This window comes from Mustela erminea, chromosome 10, assembly GCF_009829155.1.
Source record: "Mustela erminea isolate mMusErm1 chromosome 10, mMusErm1.Pri, whole genome shotgun sequence".
NCBI lineage: Eukaryota > Metazoa > Chordata > Mammalia > Carnivora > Mustelidae > Mustela > Mustela erminea.
The window spans coordinates 47034590-47059355 of record NC_045623.1 but is presented as its reverse complement, the minus strand read 5'-3'; the positions used below and the strand labels follow the sequence as shown (position 1 = coordinate 47059355).

The window sequence follows — 24766 nt, the reverse complement described above, 5'->3', positions numbered from 1 at the left end:
TCAGAGCTCTTTAATCCACTCTCTTACTTAATTCTACTTGATCCTCATACCAACTCTATCAATTCGGTAGGATAATACAGTTAGGCTCATTTCACCTATGAGAACCTTGAACCCAAGATAAAAGGATTTATTCATTGTCACATGGTTAGTCATCAGTGAAGCCAGAATTGGAATCTCAATCGTCTGACTCCAGGTCCAGAGCTATTAGAGGAAGACTTAGGTCTGAACCACACAAATAACATTAAACAGAAGGAAGAAACTCTGTAACGACTTGTGTAGGTAGCCATCATTTATAATTTTGATGCAAATCTCATGTCAGAGCTTGAATTAGATAAATTGGCATAACACATTTTTCAAATGTGCTATGCCAATATATATGATTTTAATGGGGGAATCGTGTTTATCAGAATACAATCATTTGACTTCTCAAATTCAGACTATTGTTAGATAATTTATTCATAGAACTCATAATCTAAGGATGTGTCAAGTGCATCTTTGTTCATGACTTCAACCATTTTTACTAGATAATGAGTGACATAAACCACTCTATAACATAAAAGCTTAAAAATAAATCATGCTGAATTTATAGAAGAAATATAACAGAGAGCTCTTGGTAAACTTAAAGCTTATCTTAAATGGCACATACAAACAAAAATTGTTTCCTTACATATATCTAAAACAATTCTAGTTAGATGTAAATTCATAGTTAAAGACTGCCACCCAATCTCTTGAAAATGAATGCTAGTCAACCATACTGATCAGTACTTAACTGGAAGTGCAGGAGGAGGTCTAATCCCCCATACAAAGGGGAGCCCGTGAAGGGAAATTATACTTTTCCTATTGCCTCTTCTCTTTATTGCATGATGAGTAGACTGAATCTCACTCTAATTTTTAAATCAATAATATGTAAAGGACCACTAACCTATCATTTCCTATTCGAATTATACCTTGCCACTATTAATATGAAAAAAATCTGTTTAACCTGCAGTGGCTCTTGTTTACAGTCTCTTTTGTAACATGTATTAGAACCAAATATCCCTAGCCAAAACTTGTTAATGGCTCTGTAATTCTTTGAGTCTAACTTTTGAGCCCTTCAAAGCTAATCCACATTCTTCTACAGTGGCCTTTCACCCAACATTTTCCTGTCACACCCCGATCCTGAGGGTGACAACAACTATAAAATTGTGTTACATTTACAGGTGAGTCAATGCTGCTGTCCTGTGAAGGGCCAGATACTGTACATGGGCTAAAGAAAATGCTGCCATGGTATCCAAGTGAAAAATGAGACACAGACACCAAATGAATGAGCTTCTTTTCTATTAGGAGTCCTTTCCTCTCTAACCTGAGATAATTGTCTTAATCTTTCTCCTTTACCAACATAAATTTGGAAAAGGATTATTTTTTAGTACTTAATTAGGTAATTAGTATTTTCAAACACACATTGTTGGAAAACATGCTGATTGCATCAACCAAGCAGTTTGTTTCAGACTCTGCAAAGGCAATGACAGACTTTTTATTTAAATATCCAATTATGAATAAAGGTGAATTATTTTGACATAATTACTCAAGGCCAGCGAATTACACTGATTTATGAGGACAAACCTAGACTTTATATCCAGTACTGTCTGAGGGCACCTGTTTTAACTGAAAAGAAAATGGGATGTTTGGGTAGAAAAACTATTTTACCTGGTCTGAATTACACAAAGGTTTTTTGGGTATATGATTCTTAGATGGAGAGCAATTTATTAATAAAATGTATTATAAAACAGACATGAATAAAATCAGAAAACGTGTTTTTTAATAACTGAAAGGGGCCTTAGAAATTATCCAGTCCAATTGCCTAAGTATAATAGGGCCACTATGAAAAGCTCTTGGTTATTTCAAAAATTTTGTATCAATACAAAATCTGAAATTTGGTATCAATGAAATATTCCATAGCACACTATGCAATGATTTTACATACTATTTTTTTTTTTGTATGCAAAATGTGAGCTCCTTATCTGAAGCATGAGTTCCCATGGACAGTAAGCAACAGTTTGGCTGTGAAATCAAGGTTGAAAACAGTTCATTTATGTGGCATAAACACATGAATGAGCTAAAAGATGAATATGAATTCTCTGTTAGACTGTGACCATGGCAGGTACTACGTATGCCTACTCACTCACCTGTCCATTTCCAGCAACCACAACAAGACAAGGCTCATAATCGCCCCACAGTAAGTTTGGTCAGATTGACTCTTTGACCTTTCTTCTTGCAAGCTAGGTTAAGACTTCTGGAATAACCTTTTTGTCATGTGGAGTATTGAAGCATATCATGTGTGTATTTTTTTTTTTTTGAAAATTTTAAAATTTCAAAGTGGTTCTAAGAAGCTGCTTCTTAGAATATCTTTCCCATTGCAAGTCTCTAAAATAGTTCTGTTCACAGGAAGACTCAGGTGCAGCTCCATAAATAATCATATTTGGAGGACCAGCCTGTTTTTAGAGATCTTCTTTGAAAAAAATAGACTGAGCAGGGAATATTTTTTTAAATAATTATTTTTATTTTTTATAATTTTATAATTTTATTTTATAATTTTATTAAATAAATTTATTTTTATAATTGTATTAAATAATAATCAATATATAAACTAATTTAACACCATATGTCACAAACTAATATAATGCTATATGTTAACTATACTAGAATTTAAAATAAAAATTTTAAATAAATTTTTAAAAAGAATAACTAACATACAATATTGTATTATGTTTGACGATATCACATAGTGATTCAATATTTAAATATATTATGAAATGGTCACAACCGTAAGTCTTATAATTGTCTATCACCAAACAAAACTGTTAACAATATTACTGACTATATTCTCCATCAGTATGATACATTCACACGACTTATTTATTTTATAACTGGACAGCTGGACCTTTTATTCCCTTTCACCTATTTCATCCAACCCCTCCCCTCTAGCAACCATCAGTTTATTCTCTGTATCCATAAGTCTGTTTCTTTTTAGTTTTGTTTGTTCCTTCATTATGATTTTTAGATTCCACGTATAAGTGAAATTATACAGTATTTGTCTTTCTCTAGCTGACTAATTTCTCTTAGTACAGCATCCCCAGGCCTACCTATGTTGTTGCAAATAACAAGACTTCATTCTTTTTATGACTAATATACCATTGTGTATATAGGTAGGTCTATATATATACACACAACATACAGATATACACAATCCATTTATCTATCTATGGACACCTAGGTTGTTTCCATATCTTGGCTACTATAAATAATGCTGCAATGAACATAAGAAATCATATGTCTTTTCAAATGAGTGTGTCTTCTTTGGTTAAATACTTAGAAGTAGAATTGCTGGGTCATACGGTATTTCTACTCTTTTTTTTTTTTAAGATTTTATTTATTTACTTGACAGAGAGAGACACTGAGAGAGGGAACACAGCAGAGTGGGAGAGGGAGAAGCAGGCTTCCCGTGGAGCAGGGGGCCCGATGCGGGACTCAATCCCAGGACTCTGGGATCATGACCTGAGCCAAAGGCAAACGCTTAACAACCGAGCCACCCAGGCACCCCGTACTACATTTTTTTTTTAAGATTTTATTTATTTATTTGTTAAAGAGAGAGTGAAAGCGAGCACAGGCAGAAAGAGTGGTAGGAAAAGGCAGAGGGAGAAGCAGGCTCCCCACCGAGCAAGGAGCCCGATGTGGGACTCAATCCCAGGACTCTGGGATCATGACCTGAGCCAAAGGCAAACGCTTAACAACCGAGCCACCCAGGCACCCCGTACTACATTTTTTTTTTAAGATTTTATTTATTTATTTGTTAAAGAGAGAGCGAAAGCGAGCACAGGCAGAGAGAGTGGTAGGAAAAGGCAGAGGGAGAAGCAGGCTCCCCACCGAGCAAGGAGCCCGATGTGGGACTCGATCCTAGGACGCTGGGATCATGACTTGAGCCGAAGGCAGCCGCTTAACCAACTGAGCCACTCAGGCATCCCCACCCCTGTACTTCTAAGTTTACTTCTACTCCATAGTGTTTCCCATACGGCTTTACCAATTTACACTCCCACCAATACTGTGCAAGGCTTCCCTATTCTCCACATCCTTGCCAATACTTGTTATTTCTTGTCTTTTGATAATAGCCATTCTGATAGGCATGAGATGATATCTTATCGTGATTTTGATTTGCATTTTCTTTGGGTTAGTAATGTTTAGCCCATTTTCACATCCCTACTGGCCATCTGCATGCCTTCTTTGAAAAAATGTCTATTCAGGTCTTCTGCTCATCTTTTAATTTGATCATTTGCTTTGAGTGTGTGTGTGTGTGTGTGTGTGTGTGTGTGTGTGAGATCGAGTTGTATGAGTTCTTTATTTATTTTGGATTTTGACCACATACCAGATTTATCATTTGCACACATCTTCTCCCATTTTACAGGCTGCCTTTTTGTTTTGTTGATGGTTTCCTTCACTGTGCAAAAGCTTTTTAGTGTGACATAGTCCCAGCCAGGGAACTTCTTAATAGGGGAAACATATTAGGGAAATTTCCTTCTTCAGTGTAGTCCCTTTCCTAAGTGAATCTGCATTTGGAGCAGCTGTTCCATTAGTGACTACAACATCTGTCTTTTCCCTCAGTCTACATAGGATGTGTGAGAAGTTCCTGCAGCAATTCAAAAGCACAAGTGAGCAGAGCCAAGGTGAAACACATATTAAATACACTGAGAGAGAGAGAGAGAATGGGAGAAAGAGAAAGGCAGCACAGAATATCAAAGCACAGTAGAATGAAAAGAAGCAGCTATACCTGAGTGTAAAAGAGATCGTAGGTATTCACTTATTTGTGGAGCATAACAAAAAGCATGGAGGACATGGGGAGTTAGAGAGAAGGGTGTTGGGGTAAATTGGAAGGGGAGGTGAATCATGAGAGACTATGGACTCTGAAAAACAATCTGAGGGGTTTGAAGTGGCAGGGCGGGGGTAGGAGGTTGGGTACCAGGTGGTAGGTATTATAGAGGGCACGGATTGCATGGAGCACTGGGTGTGGTGAAAAAATAATGATACTGTTATGCTGAAAATAAATAAATGAAAAAAAAAAAAAGATAGAGCGAGAGATCTTAGGACCCAAGAAAGTCAAGGAGGAATGAAGGTGGGACAAGTAGCTCAAGAAAACAAAAGAAGGAATGCAAAACTGGGGGAGAAAAGGACAACACACATAGAGGAGGGGGAAAGCAAAAGAGCAAAAAAGATTTATGTTCAGATGACTTTCACCCCAGTGAGAAATCTGACAATAGTTCTGACCCGCACACAAAAGAAATGATCTCCGATAAACAGAAGGCATGTCATACAAAACAAGGTGGGAGCACACAGGAACACATTAAAAAGGAGAACAAAAAGTTGGGAAGGGAAAAATAAAAAGCAAGTAAACTCATAAATAAATATCAAAGAAAATGCTTTCCAAACATCAACAATTGTGGAGTCACCATCTCTTTTAAAAGTTTATTTTCAACAATATCTGTTCCTGTCCCTAAGTTCCCCATAATCAGCTAAATACCTACACTAAGTCCAGAAAGAGCTCTCAGTTTGGAGTCCAGAAGGACCATGAGAGCTCAGCCATCATTTTCTTCCCTTCTATTTTAATTCTCTGAGATTTCCCAAATATCATAAAGCAGTGACAGCGAGGTTATTAAAGGCAAGAAGTGTTATAACTACCTTCTTATCTCCAGGAGCCATAAATCCTAAGTCCTGATTCTAGAGACCTTTTAAAGCAAAATATACAAGGCAGACATAATTAAAAGAAATTAATTAGTAGTTCTTGGTTACAAATTCATATGCTTTCACATGTGAACTTTTTGTCTTTATAAGCCTCAGGATGAAAGCCACTTCTGAGCAGTCTAAATTCCAGGATATTTGTTTCTAATAAATTTGGTATATACATCCAGTAGAAAATTATGGAGCCTTTAAAAATAGCATTCTATAGGGTGCTTGGGTGGCTCAGTTAGTTAAACGTCAGACTTTATTTTGGCTCAGGTCATCATCTCACATGAGACTGAGCCCTCTGTTGGAGGAAAAAAAGGTCCACGCTCAGCAAGGAGTCTGCTTGCGATTCTCTCTCTCTCTCCCCCTCCTTCTGCCACTCCCCTCCCTTTGAAATAAATAAATAAATCTTTTAAGAAACAGCATTCTCAAAGAATATTTAAAGAAATAGAAAAACAGGGGCACCTGGGTAGCTCCATCGTTAAGCATCTGCCTTTGGCTCAGGTCATGATCCCAGCGTCCTGCAGTCGAGCCCAGCAATGGGCCCCCTGCTCCATGGGAAGCCTGCTTCTCCCTCTACCTCTCCCCCTGCTTGTGTTCCCTCTCTTACTTTGTGTCTCTCTCTCTATGTCAAATAAATAAATAAAATCTTTAGAAAAAAAAAAGAAATGGAAAGACATTCATAATATAGCTTTAAGAAAAAATACACTAAACTTAATATATCATATGATCCCAATTATTTAAAACACATATACATAGGCATACGTTAAATAATTTCTTTAGAAAAACTAAATTAGGTCCACACTGTACAGTACAGCAGCCTATACTTCTTCTTTGTGGCACTCACTACAATGGTTATTATTACCTATTCTTTTGTTTTTTAAGATGTATTTATTTGAGAGAGAGAGAGAGAGAATGAGTGGGACAGAGGGAGAGAATCTCAAGTAGACTCCATGTTGATTGCAGAGCCTGACCCAGGGCTTGATCTCAAAACCCTGAAATCATGACCTGAGCTGAAACCAAGAGTCTGATATCTAAACAACTGAGCCACCAAGGTCCCCCATTACTACCTATTCTATCAACAACTCTTAAGCTGCTTATCTTGTATACCTCAATATGTCCAGCACCCAGCAGTGTGATTGATCCATATTATGTACTCAATAAATATTTCTTAAACAAATTAAGGAAAAAATAACAAATCGAGAAAGACTGAATGATTTAAAGTTGTTAGGAGTTATTTGATAGAAGCGGTTCTTTCTTCTTTTAAAAAATCATATGTTAGGGGGAGGAGTCAAGATGGCAGAGAAGTAGCAGGCTGAGACTACTTCAGCTAGCCGGAGATCAGCTAGATAGCTTATCTAAAGATTGCAAACACCTGCAAATCCATCGGCAGATCGAAGAGAAGAAGAACAGCAATTCTAGAAACAGAAAAACAACCACTTTCTGAAAGGTAGGACTGGCGGAGAAGTGAATCCAAAGCGACAGGAAGATAGACCCCGGGGGGAGGGGCCGGCTCCCGGCAAGCGGCGGAGCAACGGCGCACAAAATCAGGACTTTTAAAAGTCTGTTCCGCTGAGAGACATCGCTCCAGAGGCTAAACCGGGGTGAAGCCCACGCGGGGTCAGTGTGGCCTCAGGTTCCGCAGGGTCACAGAAGGATCGGAGATGTCTGAGTGTCGCAGAGCTTGTGGGTATCGGAAAGGGGAAGCCGGCTACAGAGACAGAGCCGACAGTAAGCTCGAAGCTCAGGGTTACCCTGAACCGGCCACAGGCTCGGTGAACTCGGAGCGCGGCCGGAGGTCAGGCAGACGGGAGTAACTGGGTGCTCTTCTCTGAGGGAGCACTGAGGAGTGGGGCCCCGGGCTCTTGGCTCCTCCGGGCCCGAGACCAGGAGGCAGCCATTTGTATTCCCGTCCTCTGGAACTCTACGGAAAGCGCCCAGGGAACAAAAGCTCCTGAAAGCAAACCTGAGCGGATTACTCAGCCCGCCCCCTGGTAACGGCGGTGAAATTTTGCCTGGGGCAAAGACACTTGAGAATCACTACACCAGGCCCCTCCCCCAGAAGATCAACAAGAAATCCAGCCAAGACCAAGTTCACCTACCAAGGAGTACAGTTTCAATACCAAGGAGAGCAGCAGAATTCCAGAAGAGGAGAGAGCAAAGCACAGAACTCATGGCTTTCTCCCTGTGATTTTTTAGTCTTGTTGTTAAAGTAATTTTTTTCTTTTTCATTTTTTTTCTCTTCTTTTGCTAAAATTATTTTAACTTTTACCCTTTTCCTTTTTAACGTTTTTTAACTAGTTTATCTAATATATATTTTTTCTTTTTTTTAATTTTCTTTATTCATTTTCTTTTTTTAATTCTTTTCTTTTTTTTCTTTTTTTTTTTTCTTTCTTTCTTTTTGAACCTCTTTTTATCCCCTTTCTCCCCCCTCACGATTTGGGATCTCTTCTAATTTGGTTAAAGCATATTTTCCTGGGGTTGTTGCCACCCTTTTAGTATTTTACTTGCTCCTTCATATACTCTTATCTGGATAAAATGACAAGACGGAAAAATTCACCACAAAAAAAAGAACAAGAGGCAGTACCGAAGGCTAGGGACCTAATCAATACAGACATTGGTAATATGTCAGATCTAGAGTTCAGAATGACAATTCTCAAGGTTCTAGCCGGGCTCGAAAAACGCATGGAAGATATTAGAGAAACCCTCTCAGGAGATATAAAAGCCCTTTCTGGATAAATAAAAGAACTAAAATCTAACCAAGTTGAAATCAAAAAAGCTATTAATGAGGTGCAATAAAAAATGGAGGCTCTCACTGCTAGGATAAATGAGGCAGAAGAAAGAATTAGTGATATAGAAGACCAAACGACAGAGAATAAAGAAGCTGAGCAAAAGAGGGACAAACAGCTACTGGACCACGAGGGGAGAATTCGAGAGATAAATGACACCATAAGACGAAACAACATTAGAATAATTGGGATTCCAGAAGAAGAAGAAAGAGAGAGGGGAGCAGAAGGTATACTGGAGAGACTTATTGGGGAGAATTTCCCCAATATGGCAAAGGGAATGAGCATCAAAATTCAGGAGGTTCAGGACACCTGGGTGGCTCAGTTGGTTGAGCAACTGCCTTCGGCTCAGGTCACAATCCCAGAGTCCCGGGATCGAGTCCTGCATCAGGCTCCCAGCTCCATGGGGAGTCTGCTTCTCCCTCTGACCTTCTCGCCTCTCATGCTCTCTGTCACTGTCTCTCTCTCAAATAAATAAATAAAATCTTTTAAAAAAAAAATTCAGGAGGTTCAGAGAACGCCCCTCAAAATCAATAAGAATAGGCCCACACCCCGTCACCTAAGAGTAAAATTTACAAGTCTCAGTGACAAAGAGAAAATCCTGAGAGCAGCCTGGGAAAAGAAGTCTGTAACATACAATGGTAAAAATATTAGATTGGCAGCTGACTTATCCACAGAGACCTGGCAGGCCAGAAAGAGCTGGCATGATATTTTCAGAGCACTAAACGAGAAAAACATGCAGCCAAGAATACTATATCCAGCTAGGCTATCATTGAAAATAGAAGGAGAGATTAAAAGCTTCCAGGACAAACAAAAACTGAAAGAATTTGCAAACACCAAACCAGCTCTACAGGAAATATTGAAAGGGGTCCTCTAAGCAAAGAGAGAGCCTACAAGTGGTAGATCAGAAAGGAACAGAGACCATATACAGTAACAGTCACCTTACAGGCAATACAATGGCACTAAATTCATATCTCTCAATAGTTACCCTGAATGTTAATGGGCTAAATGCCCCTGTCAAAAGACACAGGGTATCAGAACGGATAAAAAAACAAAACCCATCTATATGTTGCGTCCAAGACACTCATTTTAAGCCCGAAGACACCTCCAGATTTAAAGTGAGGGGGTGGAAAAGAATTTACCATGCTAATGGACATCAGAAGAAAGCAGGAGTGGCAATCCTTATATCAGATCAATTAGATTTTAAGCCAAAGACTGTAATAAGAGATGAGGAAGGACACTATATCATACTCAAAGGGCCTGTCCAACAAGAAGATCTAACAATTTTAAATATCTATGCCCCCAACGTGGGAGCAGCAAACTATATAAACCAAGTAATAACAAAATCAAAGAAACACATCAACAATAATACAATAATAGTAGGGGACTTTAACACTCCCCTCACTGAAATGGACAGATCATCCAAGCAAAAGATCAGCAAGGAAATAAAGGCCTTAAACGACACATTGGACCAGATGGACATCACAGATATATTCAGAACATTTCATCCCAAAGCAACAGAATACACATTCTTCTCTAGTGCACATGGAACATTCTCCAGAATAGATCACACCCTCGGTCCTAAATCAGGACTCAACCAGTATCAAAAGATTGGGATCATTCCCTGCATATTTTCAGACCACAATGCTCTGAAGCTAGAACTCAACCACAAAAAGAAGTTTGGAAAGAACCCAAATACATGGAGACTAAACAACATCCTTCTAAAGAATGAATGGGTCAACCGGGAAATTAAAGAAGAATTGAAAAAAATCATGGAAACAAATGATAATGAAAATACAACGGTTCAAAATCTGTGGGACACAACAAAGGCAGTCCTGAGAGGAAAATAAATAGCAGTACAAGCCTTTCTCAAGAAACAAGAAAGGTCTCAAGTACACAACCTAACTCTACACCTAAAGGAGCTGGAGAAAGAACAAGAAAGAAACCCTAAGCCCAGCAGGAGAAGAGAAATCATAAAGATCAGAGCAGAAATCAATGAAATAGAAACCAAAAAAACAGTAGAACAAATCAACGAAACTAGGAGCTGGTTCTTTGAAAGAATGAATAAAATTGAAATTGGTAAAATGTAGGTCATGGCCAATCTTAGAAGAAAAATGCTCATGCAGACTCGGTATAGAGACTTGAGATAAGGATGATAGGAATGAGTTGCAGTATCAGTGAAAACATATGTGTAGTTTTTGTTCTAAGTTTGTTGTAAATTTGCCTATGAAAAGGCAAATACTGGGTATGTGAGCAGAATTGTTACAAGGAAAAAATCAGAGAGTCAGAGATTATTTATGTACTTACTTATTTTTAATAAAATATGTTTAAAAAAATTTTTATTTAAGTGTAGTTGACACACAATGTTACATAAGTTTCAGGTGTACAACTTAGTGATTTGAGAAGCTTTTATGTTATGCTATATTCACCACACTGTAGCTACCATCTTTCCTGTTGCATTGTAATTATGAATCTTTGACTATATTCCTTTGCACCGTCTTCTTATTCCTGTGACTTTTCACCCCATAACTAGAAGCCTGTATGTCCCTTTTTCCTTCACTGCTTTTTTTTTTAATAAATATTTTATTTGTTTATTTGACAGAGATCACAGGTAGGCAGAGAGGCAGGCAGAGAGAGAGGAGGAGGCAGGCTCCCCGCTGAGCAGAGAGCCCGAAGCTGGGCTCCATCCCAGGACTCTGGGATCATGACCTGAGCTGAAGGCAGAGGCTTTAACCCCCTGAGCCACCCAGGCATACCTCCCTTCACCGCTTTTATACAATCTCCATCTCACTCCCCTCTGGCAAGCATCACTTTGTTCTCTGTATTTATAGGTCTACAGAATTCTGTTTTTTGCTTGTTTTTTTTTTTTAAGATTTTTATTTATTTATTTGGCAGACAGGAATCACAAGTAGGCAGAGAGGCAGGCAGAGAGCCCGAAGCGGGCCTCGATTCCAGGACCCTAAGATCATGACCTGAGCCTAAGGCTGAGGCTTTAACCCACTGAGCCACCCAGGCGCCCTGTTTTTTGCTTGTTTATTCAAGTATTTTTCTTTATATTCCCCTTATGAGTTGAACAATAAGGCATCTGTCTTTCTCAGTCTGACTTATTTTACTTAGCATAATATTTTCTAGATCTATTCATGTTGTCTCAAATTGCAAGAATTCACCCTTGTTTCATGACCATGTATTTATCTATCATCTATCTATCATCTCTATCTACCTAACTATATATCTATCTCTCTGTCTCACATCTTCCTTATCCATTTGTCTAATATTCAGTACCTAGGTTGCTTCCGTATTTTGGCTGCTATAAATAATGCTGCAATAAAAATCAGGATGCATAAAAAAAAAATCATATGTTAAAAAAATAGAAAACAATTATCTTTTATAATAACAAAAAATTATTGGTAAAAGATGCCCATCTCCAAAAAGCACGTATTTATGATTCTTATTTATGTAAGATTTCCAGAATAGGCAAATCAATTAAAAAAAAAACAGATTAGTAGTCGCCTTGGGGTAGGGGATGGGGAGTGAATGCTAAAGAAATTTCTTATTAATGAGATGAAAATATTCCAGGATTAGATTATATTGATGTTTACACAATTCTGTAAATATGCTAAAATCATTGAGCTGTGTACTTTAAATAGAACTATATAAAATGAAAGTCTATCTCAGTAAAGCTGTTTAAGATAGTCGGGTATTTTAAGTATTAGTAAAGATTATTTCATTACAAGGTTGTTTTGTTTTGTTTTGTTTTTTCAATTTGAACTCACAAACAGGACTTCAGGGTTGTACCTCTGGATATGTTCTTAAATTTCCTTTTTTCTTTTTTCATATTTCAACAAAAGACAGTAGAGACAACTTTACAACAAAGTGTGAGAATAAGATATATTTCTTAGCTCATAAACTAGGTAGACATTCTTCTGGATTTACTACATTATTATTTGTACCCTCCTCCCCAATGCACACCAAACTTCCTATAATAAAACATAAGTAACCCTATTTTATATTGGAAAATATGCAGCATTTCACAAATAATAAACATGTGGATACTGAAGCTGTTGTTTTTTTCTTACTTTTTAGTTTACATGACTCTGACCTTCATCTCCTAAAAATAATACATCCTTACAATATAATAACTCTCCAGTCACTTTGCTCCAAGTTATCTAAATTCATCACAATACCTTCTTAAGACGGAAATTTATAGATAGTTTTCTCTTAGGAAGTAAGACACTTCTTTCAACTGCTGAAACTCTCTGACCACCTGTCAATTTCCTTCAGAGACTGGAGTGGAAGGTAATCTTGAGGTAACTGACAAAAATGCCACAGATTGGGGGTGATGATGCGTGATACCAGCAGGACTGACTCCATCTTGTGAGGAGATGGAGCTGTGAGGGCAGTATACAAGGAGGTGGGCAGAGACACTGAAATGGCCCAGCCACTGAAATCATAAAGATCAGTTACTGCAACATATGAGGATAGACACAGAAAGCCATTTTTATCTGCACTCTAAATTTCAACTTTAAATTCTATACATTTAGGGGGATCTGGGTGGCTCAGTCATTAAGTGTCTGCCTTCCACTCGGGTCATGATCACAGGGTCCTGGGATGGAGCTCCCTGCTCGGCGGGAAGCCTTCTTCTCCCTTTCCCACTCCCCCTGCTTGTGTTCCCCTTATGGCTGTCTGTCTCTCTCTATCAAATAAATAAAATCTTTAAAAAATAAAAATAAATAAGTGTGATACATTTAAACTCAATAAATTTAAATTCTTTAAATTTTATACTCTAATTTTGACTTCAAATTTCAACCTCTTCAGCTTCTTAATATGATACCACATAAAGTCAATAAATTATGGGCACTTGGTTATATGATTATATTTAAGAGATAATAATATTATCATGATGAAACACTTCCAAAATAGGAGTGAGAAGATAAATTTCAAACTCACTTACACTTGCTTAATTTAAGAATACTTTTTAATACTAAATTCTGAAATTGTGCTGCTTTAGCTTCTATGCATGCTAACCCTGGGGGCTTCCTCTACTAAGAGATACAGATGGATGGATGGACAGATGGATGGATGGATGGATGGATGAATAGGATATAATAGAAAAGGGAAATAAGAAAAAGGGAGAGAGTAATATAACTATGAATTTCAACTGGCTGAAATTGAAGACTATTTAGGACATAAGGTAATTTGGGTCTGAAAGATTTATAAAATAAAATAGTTAAGAGTTAGAAGTTAAAATTGCACCATGATCTGAAAAGATATATATGCACCCATATGTTTACTACACCATTATTTTTGATAGCCAAATTATGGAGGCTCCCTGAGTGTCCATGGGTAGAAGAATGGACAAGGAAGAAGTGATATATATATATATATATATATATATATATATATATATATATATAAAATAGAATTTTATTCAGCCACAAAAAAAGAATGAAATCTTGCTATTTGTAACAATATGGATGGATCTAGAGGGTATAATGTTAAATGAAATAAGTGAGTCAGAGAAAGATAAATACCATATGATGTCACTCAGACATGGAATTTAAAGACAAATAAAGAGACAAACCAGAAAACTAACTCTTAACTATAGAGAATAACCTGATGGTTACCAGAGGGGAGGTGGGTAGGGGATGGGTGAAAAAAGTAGAGAGGATTAAAGTACACTTATCATGATGAGCACTGAGTTATGTACAAATTAGTTAAATCACTATATTGTACACCCAAAACTAATTTAACACTATATGTTCACTATACTGGAATTAAAATTTTTTAAAAGTAACTAAGACATAAGTGCTTGATGTTATTATTTCTAGTAAGCAAGATATAATAAGATTTTTTTTTTAAACAGCACCATGATAACTAAAAGAGATCATTTCCCACTTTGTATTATGCTTTCATACATTGTGATCAGTCTGAAAGGGAGAAAGAGGGAGGGGGAGGGAGGGAGAACACATGCTATTTTAAGCATATGCTGTTTTTCAAATATCCACCGTTTACTGAAAAAGAAGTCCTAACTCTGTCCTATTTAAGACAACACTGTCTTATGTTCAAGTTTGTCTGACGGGGAGAAGGGCCAAGGGTTTTTAAATTATAATTCAGCAATATATCCCCAAGCTGAGGTGTCCTGACATAGGGTCACAGAGGTTGAAACACAATAATATCCAAGCCATTAATAGAAAGCTATCATAAATTCAAAATGTGATATATGTACAGCAATAAACCCTGCTCAGCCTTACACTAGGACACAAAAGAAGACAACAAAAACAGAGTAGGGGGTAGTACCCACATTTCAGACAACATGGTAGGCATACTCTGAAATGCTGCACTGAAGTTGGAAGAGGCAACCACATAATCATTCTTTTAACAACTATTCACAAATGGAGTAGTTTAAAAAGCCAGCCAAACAATAAAAAAAAAAAAAAGTCTAAGGGCGGAGAAATGGTGTAAGCTCTAGAACTATATAAGCATTGGGGTAGAATGCAGACCATACTGATGTAGGCATCAAGGATCCCCTATCATTTCTAATTCTGTAAAACTGAGGAAAATCACAACTTCTCCCTGTTTCATTTCTTCTTCAAGAATGTGGGTCTGCCTGACTTGCCTCTCAAGGCCATGTTACAGTGGTCAAAAAGCTATTATTCATGAAAATGTTGTCTTTTTTAAGATTTTATTCATTCATTTGACAGAGCAAGAAAGGGAACACAAGCAGAGGGAGTGGGAGAGGGAGAAGCAAGCTCCCCACTGAGAAGGGAGCCCAATGCAGGGCTCAATTGCAGGACCCTGGGTCCAAGACCCAAGACGAAGGCAGACGCTTAATGACTGAGCCACCCTCGTGAAAATGTTTTAAAAACCACAGACTACTGTAAAGCCTAAACGATCACACTTTGAAGTTAAAAATAGGTTAAGAATAGATGAGAACTTCCTGTATCTCACATCCAGTCTCTTTTTTCTTTCCTGGTCTAGTATCTTCTGGAGGAAACGTGATTCTGTCATAGTGTCTCTCTGCTTTTCCTTTCAAAAACCTCCACAGTCGGCAGTGTCCACTATTTAAGAGAAACCTAAATAAAACTAGCTTTAGTTCAGCCTTGCTTCCTGAAATAATCATAGTTAAGGTTCTAAGTTGAGGTTAGCTGCTGAACTCCAGCCAAACCTCCTTCTTCTATGTTAGGAGGGAAGAGTCAGCCAGATTCCTTTTATCGGCCCGTCATCACTTGGACTTAACTGGCAGTAGTGGTGGAGTGACTCTGGGAAGTATTAGTGGATGATATTCTCCCCAGTCTGTCCTCTCCCTTCTCACTAGCCCTATGTTTATGTGTTAGAACCTGTCCCCAAACAAGGTGGAATAAAGCTACATATGCAGAGCTTGAAGACGGCTTTCTTATTCTGAACAAACAGCTTTTGAAACAGAAGATGGATCAACACTACTTTCAGTGACTTAAATTGTGTTTCCTTCATTCATTTGTCAATGCCCTGGAGTCTGACTCCTGTTCTTTCTTGAACATGTGAGCCCTCAACATTGAGGAAAAGCAGAGAGAGCAGCTTTTGAAAGTAGTTAGATGGAAAGGTGATCAGCCCCCCTTCGTTTGCTTCTCCTTTAAGCCCTGTGCAGATCCATTAGCAGATGGTTATAATAACCCAATATAAGTATAGGGGGAAACCAGCACATATTGAGTACCCACTGTGTACCAGGAACTGAACTGCAAGTTTCAATACATTTATTTCACACAGCCAATCCATTTACAGATGATAAAAATAAATAAGAACTATCTTGGTAACAATCAAACAGATCCCAAATGATTACCAAAAACTCACCAGCGACAAAATACTTCTTTTTCTGATTGTTGGCCTGTGTAGCTATAGTGGGTACCTGATGACAGTACTTACATGAGGCAGCAGGACCCAAGGATAAGACTGACAACAGACAGACCTAAGCTCAAATTCCTATTCAATCATTTTTAATCAGGTAACTTTGAACAAGGAACTTTTACCATTTATTATTACTAGTGGGCTAAACAGACAATTCTTTACTGGAAAAACTAACAGCTTAGGACAAATAAGCTAGATAAGGGGGAATAAAAACATTTATTATTTCTAAGCCAGTGGTTCTCAATGGAGAGTTATTTTGCCTCCCAGGGGATATCTGGCAATACCTAGATTGTGTTGATTGTCACAACTGGGGTGGGAGTGCCATTGGAGGTAGTAGGTAAAAGCCAAAGGTGCTACTACAATGCACAGACAGCCCTCTACAAAAAGAACTTTCTGGGCTAAAATGTTAATAGTGCCAATATTGATAAATCCTTCCAAAGGGAAGGTAAAGCAGAGAAATTTGTTGAGTCCAGTTTAACAGTACAGTGTTTTACTTATTTAACAGAAATACAAACAAGACAATACTTAGAACCTCAAAAATACTCATACACATTGATCCAGTCACTTCACTTTTAGAAATCTATCCTGATGAAATAATAAGAAAAGCACCTAAAGATTTATGCAAGAGTAGATAGATTAGAAAATTAAAAATAGCAAGTGACCAATTGCAGGTACAGTGATGATAGGGTGATTGTATAATTTATCTTCCAAACTGAGATGCCTCTGGGTGTAAAAGGGGGTGCTTTAATAATTTTGCAAAGACGACAGTCATAAATAAGAACTGCCCTGGACAAAGCAGGATATATGGGCTCCTGGTGTAAGGGAATAGGGAAATAAAGTATGCCACATCCTAATTATGAAATGGCAGACAGCCAGCAAAAAAAAACTTTAAAGAATATTTAACAGCATACATAGTAAAGATAATGATATAATACTAACTATAAAAGGCTGGATATAAAACTTATGTATCAAATTTTGTAATATATATACTTATAGGCTTTGAAAGAAGAATGGAAAGAAACATACCGAATTGTTAACACTAGTTTACTATCTGTTGAGATTATAGCTGGGATTGTTTTTCTCTATATTCAAAATTGCTATAATCGTTTTTTAAAATTAGGACGGAGTCCTGCTTCTTTAGAAAGAAATACAAGAGCCAGTTGATGAGAGACAGTTATTCTTCACAGAAGAATGCCAGCAAATAAATGTTGAAGAAATTATATATAAATTAGAAAAAATCACAACTTTTGCAATTCCTAATGATATAGTTGTTTCAGGCAAGGAGTTTTGTTGGACATCAAAACCTTTAGGGGAGTGCAGCACATACACTAAAATTGGAACGATACAGAGATTAGCATGACCTCTGCAGAAGAATGACACAAAAATTTGTGAAGCGTTCCATATATTTTTTTTTAAATAATAAAATCTTTAGGTGAAAGATTGCTGGTTATTCACAAAGTTTCAGGGTATTATCTCACAGGGTTCTTGCTAATCGTAAAGAGAAAAAAATATGCCTTCTCAATGAAGAGATATGGTGATTTCATATTAACCAAATTATCAAACAATATAATTTTACATGTCTTTTGCAGTAACATAATATGAAATAAGGACATAATCTGCATAATATTTTGCTAATAAAGTGTTTCGCTTGGGGCGTCTGGGTGGCTCAGTGCGTTAAAGTCTCTGCCTTCGGCTCAGGTGATGTTCCCAGTGTCCTGGGATTGAGCCCCACATTGGGCTCTCTGCTCAGCCGGGTGGCTGCTTGTCCCCTCTCTCTCTGCCTGCCTCGCTGCCTACTTGTGATCTCGGTCTGTCAAATAAACAAATAAAATCTTTAAAAAAAAAAAATGTTTAGCTTGAATCTAATCAACCTTTTAGATCTACTTTTTGATTTTGAAGGCTATCCAGAGAATATCAGAACTAGGAAAACACCACCAAATGAGAGAAATCAGGTAAATGCAGAATGTGGGAAATTCCAAAAGACAACTGTCCTGCAATGTCCTCAAAAAGTCAAAGTTATAAAGAAAGAAATTGAGACTTCTAGATTAAAAGACACTGGAGAGACGTAGAAGTCAATTACAATCTCTGAATCCTCTTTGAATACTGGCTTTTAAAAAGGAGATCTAAAAAGCATTTGTTGGGGTGCCTGGGTGGCTCAGTGAAAGCACCTGCCTTCAGTTCAGGTCATGATCCCAGGGTCCTGAGATAGAGCCCCACACATTGGGCTCTCTGCTCAGTGAGGAGCCTGCTTCTCCCTCTCTCTTATCCTTCCCCTTCCTGCCACTCATGCTGGCTCCTGCTCTCTCTCAAATAAATAAATAAAATCTTAAAAAATAATAAAAAAAAATAAAAATCATTTGTGGACAATTGAAAAATTTTGAAAGTAACCTATTGTCTTTATATATATTTAATTCTCTTAAGTCTGTTGATAATATTATGGTTATATAAAACATTTATGGTGAATATCACAATGTCTGCAGCTTATTTTTAAGGCATTCAGAAAAAATATATATACTTATAGTTATTTAAAGCAAATATGGCAAAATATAAACAACTACTGAATCAAGGTAATGAGTACGTAAGTGCTCATATTGTATTATTCTTTGAGGTTTTCTGATATTTGGAAAATGCTTAAATATAAAATTAAGGGGAAATTTGGAAGTTACATTTGAAGTCATATAATTACATTTAAAGTAATATAATTAGTAATTCCAGAGTTGACCGCTGTCTTTCCAGGACCAGATACAAAACAGTTGCAGAACCCGCGACAGCCCCAAGAGGATTCAGAATCCTCCGCATTGCCTAAGACCAGCTCTTCATGTTCCATTTCCATTGATTCCCTCAGTTCCTGTGATTTATTTCAGTTGCCTTCCTGTCCCTCAGGTGCTACCACCTTCTCCGCCTGCTCCGTCTTTTGTGGTCCTTGTTCCCCAAGCATAATGAGAATAGAGCATAAATTAGTCAGGCACACCCATGCTTTGAATCCTGCCGCTAACATACAATTTCAAAAGAACAATTGCTCTCTCTTTGGAAAATTTCTATCTCTGAGAATGCTGTGGACTGAATGCTCCTGGTCCTCTCCAAATGTATATGCTGAAACCCTAATCTCCAAAGTGATGGTATTTGGAGATGAAGCCCTTGAGTGGTAATTAGGTCATCAGGGTGAAGCCATCATGAAGGGATTAGTCTATGTGTCTGTCTGTCTGCCTGCCTTTCTGTCTGCCTCTCTCTCTCTCTCTCACACACACACACACACATACAACTATAAGGCAGCTGTCTACAAGACTTCTTGTAGAAGCTAAGAAACAATGAAATAGGCTTCTGGTAAATTTTGAAGTTTTTAGCCTCCAGAACTGTGAGGAATAAGTCTTTTTTTTTTTTTTTTCTTTTTCTTTTGACAGACAGAGATCACAAGTAGGCAGAGAGGCAGGCAGAGAGAGGGAAGCTGGCTCCCTGCTGAGCAGAGAGCCTGGTGCGGGGCTCGATCCCAGGACTCTGGGATCATGACCTGAGCCGAAGGCAGAGGCTTTAACCCACTGAGCCACCCAGGCACCCCCAGAATAAATCTGGTTTAAGCCACCCAGTCCATGATAGTTTTGTTATAGCAGCCCAAAGGGTTTAAGACAAAGGATTTCCAGAGCATTCCCATTCCTCCAGCTCTCCACTTCACATAATGAGCACATCCTCCTTTCCCACTTCCCCCCAAAAGGTTTAATAGGTTGGAAGTTCTTTTGCTAGGATTTCTGTACATCCTCTTGATGTTTTCCTTCATTTTATCTGGTAAGGGACAGGTGTGTCATACTCTAACACACAGAAAGCCAAGGAAGCCTTAAAAGTGGCCTACCTTGGGTGACTTGGGAAAAAAATACACAAAAGCAACATACTTTTTTATAAAGTATTTCTAAAGGCCTTGGACATCACTAATCCTAAAAGCAAGCATATCTGGTCCTATATGAAGATTCAAATTTCTCAATTTCTTTGCCACTTACTGGTTGGTAACGTTTCCAAAGAACAATTTTATTTCTTTCATTTTACATTGATTTCTCTGTTTAGCAAGACTAAGCTTTTTGAAAGTTCTAAGACAAAGAATTCTTTTAATCTTACTTTTTTTTAAATCAATGTCTATAAGACCCTCTCAATGATTCACCCTTACTATCCATTAGACATCTTTCAAGGCTGTGTCCTGACCTGTTGTGTCCTATGTAATATTGTTGTGATATTTTAGCACTTTTAGTTAGTCTTATATGAAATGTTTTTGTCATTTACCACCTTTGGTCTTTCTGTCATTTTTAAACTCTGAACTTCACTCTGTAATTTCTCAGCTTCTGTTTTGTACTTGACATTTATTATGTGCTTTTTGTGCCCTTAATTACTTTTTGCGCTTCGGGGTTGATTCATGTTGGTCTTTTCTAATTCTACTGTATTGATTGCTGTACAGCAAGCCACTTCCCCTCCAAAAACATTGTTTGTCTTTAAACTGTGATCTTTCTTTCCAGTGCTGGAAACTGAATTTTTTTCTACTTGTTCTTTTCAGGAAATCTCAGGCTATCCCTAGTTGTGATAACTGATATCTATTCACTAGAATCATAATTTCTTTTCTCTCATCATGAACTCTATACTCAAGTTTGAAGAAGAAATTAGGAAGGAAGGGAGGAAAGGAAAAGAAATCACAACGGCAAAAGGTAGAAAATACATGGCAAGAACAGAAAAGACATTTACAGGAGAATATTCAGGAAGCAACAGACATAATAATTAACAAAGGTACAAGAAAGGAGAAATAAGAATGGTTTCTTAAATAAGTATAACATGGGAAATACAAAGTTAAAAATAATAAACACTTTATTCTTTTAAAGTAAGAATAAATAACTTTAGTGTCTAGTGTGTCAGAAAGCACCAGCCATTAAGAATGCTATCATTTGGGGGGCACCTGGGTGGCTCAGTGGGTTAAAGCCTCTGCCTTCGGCTCAGGTCATGATCTCAGGGTCCTGGGATAGAGCCCCGCATCGGGCTCTCTGCTCAGCAGGGAGCCTGCTTCCTCCTCTCTCTCTGCCTGCCTCTCTGCCTACTTGTGATCTCTGTCTGTCAAATGAATAAATAAAATCTTTAAAAAAAAGAAGAAGAAGAAGAAGAATGCTATCATTTGTGAAATACAGGCTACCATCTTCTCACATTTAAACCTCTGCAACAGTCTCCCCATGAGAATGGTCTCATTCTCACCAGCATTCTCTCCCTCCCTCTAGTCTATTCTTTAGAATGCCCCCAGAGTCATTGTCTTAAAATGCACATCAAATAATTTCTGTTGGAAAACCTTTCAATGGCTCTCTATTCCATCTATAATAAAGCCCAAATGTTTATGAAACTCTATATGCCAAGATTCTGTTTACTTTTCTAACCTCATTTCTACCACTTCTCCTTCTTCCCAAGATTTGTATGCTCTAGACAAAACATTCTTTAAGATCTTCCTCTGAGCTTTTGTGTATGCTTTTTTCCCCTGCCCAGAATGCTTCTTCTGCCCAACTTCTTTTGGTCCATCCAATGCTTAGTCATCCTTCATGTAGATGCCTCTGCCTCTCTGGCTCCGTCACTAAAAGCCAAGTATCCCCTTCTGTATACTATCATGGTTCCCTGTTATTTCTCCTCTCATGGCTTATTATTGTGTTATACCATCTTGTTGATTTATCTGCGTCACATGCTAGTCAGCATGCAATGTGATAGCAATGGTAACATGTATCTTTTTCTTGCACTGGCATTCTAGAACTTAGCACAGAACATGACCCCTAATGATACTTGATAAATACTTTATTGGCTTGATGTTGTACAAATATTTAAGTAATGGGATTGTCTAGTGACCCAAAGCTTAACTTAAATCCTTATTTCCAATGCTTGTTGAAAATCTTTCTAGAATAATTATTGGCAACCCTCAGCATGTATATTAAATAAGGATTATTAGTAAATTACCTTTGATATGTGGGACAATTACTGCCTCTATTATCTCTTTCCTACCAACTCCAAGGGCTTGTAGTTGGGACAAGCCACCCATGCTGTCCAAAGTTCAGCAGCTGGTGTTCCCATAGCACCCATCTAGACCTCTCCACCTGTCCAGAGGTAGTCACTCAGCTGCTACAAAATCCCCCATCCCACTCCACTGCAGAGGCAGAATTGCCTAGTAAATGGCATCTCCCACCATTGTTATCCTGCCAATAGGACAGCTCAAGCATCTTAGAATTCCTTCCAAAGGCTGGCATTACATAATGCTTTAGTCTACTTTTCTGTCTTAGTAAATCTAGTAAAATAAGAAAAACTTAATTTCTTTAGGATGACTTAATAGCTTATAAAATCTCAGATCACCATTCTAGTCATAGTGTTATGGGAACTGACAATTTTAGACATGGAGAAAAGTGGGCTGAAACTACACTAACATCTTCTAGAAGTTTCTGAAACCAAAGACTACTTTAATTCAATATATTCTGCTTGATTTTTCAAAAATTTTCTTCCTTTCTCTTAAAAATTTCTTCTGAAAATGCAGGTAATTCTGTTAACTAAGGGTACAGTAAAGAGAAACTGAGTTGAATCAGGTTTAAGATGTTTACATATCCAGAGGCACCTTGGTGGCTCAGTCAGTTAAGCATCCCACTCTTGATTTCAGCTCAGGTCCTGATCTCAGGGTTGTGAGATGCAGCCATGTGTCAACTCCATGTTGGGCATGGAGCCTGCTTTAGATTCTCTCTCTCCCTCTCTCTCTCTCTCTGCCCTTCCCCTTTCCCTCTCTAAAAAACAACAACAAAAAGGCTTATATATCCAAATTTATCCATTAAAGAGAAAAAATCCTAAGAAAAAGCATACTGGCATCATAAGTAGAAATAACAGTACTTCCTTGATTTTGCAAGAAATGACGTTTTTTATGTCAGGAAAAGGGAATAAAAAGTAAAGCTTCTGGGGCACCTGGGTGGCTCAGTGGGTTGAGCCTCTGCCTTCGGCTCAGGTCATGGTATCAGGGTACTGGGATCGAGTCCTGCATCTGGGTTCTCTGCTCAGCAGTGAGCCTGCTTCCCCCTCCCCCTCTGCCTGCCTCTCTGCCTACTTGTGATCTCTCTCTCTCTGTCAAATAAATAAATAAAATCTTTTTTTTTAAAAAGTAAATCTTTTTTTTTTTTTACACTTTTATTTTTTTTTCTTTTTTTTTTTTTATTTCCAGCATAACAGTATTCATTATTTTTGCACCACACCCCGTGCTCCATGCAATCCGTGCCCTTTTGAAAAGACAGATCCAAATCAAAAATTCTTTATATTGCTTTATTAACAGAAAGAAAAGAATTAAAAGTGATGTTGCTACTGCCTACAGTAAGGGTATCATTGAGAAAGTATTTTCATTCCTCTTACCATGAAGAGCAGGAAGTATACTGCTACCAAAAAAAAGAAAGAAAAAGAAAAAGTGAAACTTCATGTCAAGGATACATAAAACAAAGCACTATCCAAAATATAGGTAGTTTATTGGTGAGTGTGATTTAAAATCAAATGCTTTCTGAGTTAAAAAATGCAGGATAATCAACATGTCAGTGTTAAAATGGGCCATAAATTTTCAAAAAAGGCATCAATGGAAATAAACTTTGAAAAACCAATTTTGGACTGTCCTAAGTCCAAAACAACCTTAGTTCTAAAATGTATATGTTCATCTGCTGCTTTTCATTTTTGACTATAAATTTGCTGACAGATTATGTGGTTCATAATTGTCAATCAAATTTCTTTTTGTCTTCTTTGTTCACCTAGTAATCACTCATCCCCGATTTCACTGCTACACACAAACTAAAATTCAGTATGTTACCAATGACCCTAACATTTTCCAGGGTCTCCTCCTCATTTTCATTAAACATCATAACCAGCAACTAACTCTTAAAATTTTCCCCAGACCAGCACTAACAGAACCCACGAATCTATCCTATGATGCCATCCAGATAGGCTTCAGCCAGTGAAAGTGAGTCAGAAGTGAAAGGACATATCCCGGCCAGTGACAGAAAGAGTGGGCATCTATTAAATTTAGGAGTAAGACCATTTCTTGCCTAGGGGCTAGAATATCTTATGTCTGAGACCCTAAATATCACAAAGGCATTTTACAACTTTACCAAGATGTGCTACACAAAATAGTAACATGGAAAGATGCCCCCCAAACTGGCTTCCATGGTGTATGTAATACAGTTTTTCTCTTGGTGACTCAGAAAGTACATTAGCATATTAAAAGATAAAAGAAGTCTGCCCATAAAGAAACTTGTTTAACATTGTTTAACCTGGGATTTGCTAAATCTTTTTGACCTATTAAGATCCCAGAGAACCAGTAATCTCAAGGAATAGGC

The 24766-nt window shown here is 37.7% G+C and overlaps 1 protein-coding gene and 1 pseudogene across 6 annotated transcripts in view; one reads left to right on the top strand and one right to left on the bottom strand.

Annotated features, from left to right (window-relative positions):
- SLC44A5 (solute carrier family 44 member 5) overlaps window positions 1–24766 on the bottom strand; it is a 419902-nt gene that overhangs the window by 306136 nt on the left and 89000 nt on the right. The gene's annotated exons all lie outside the window — the stretch shown is intronic.
- LOC116568337 lies at window positions 17733–17826 on the top strand (annotated as a pseudogene).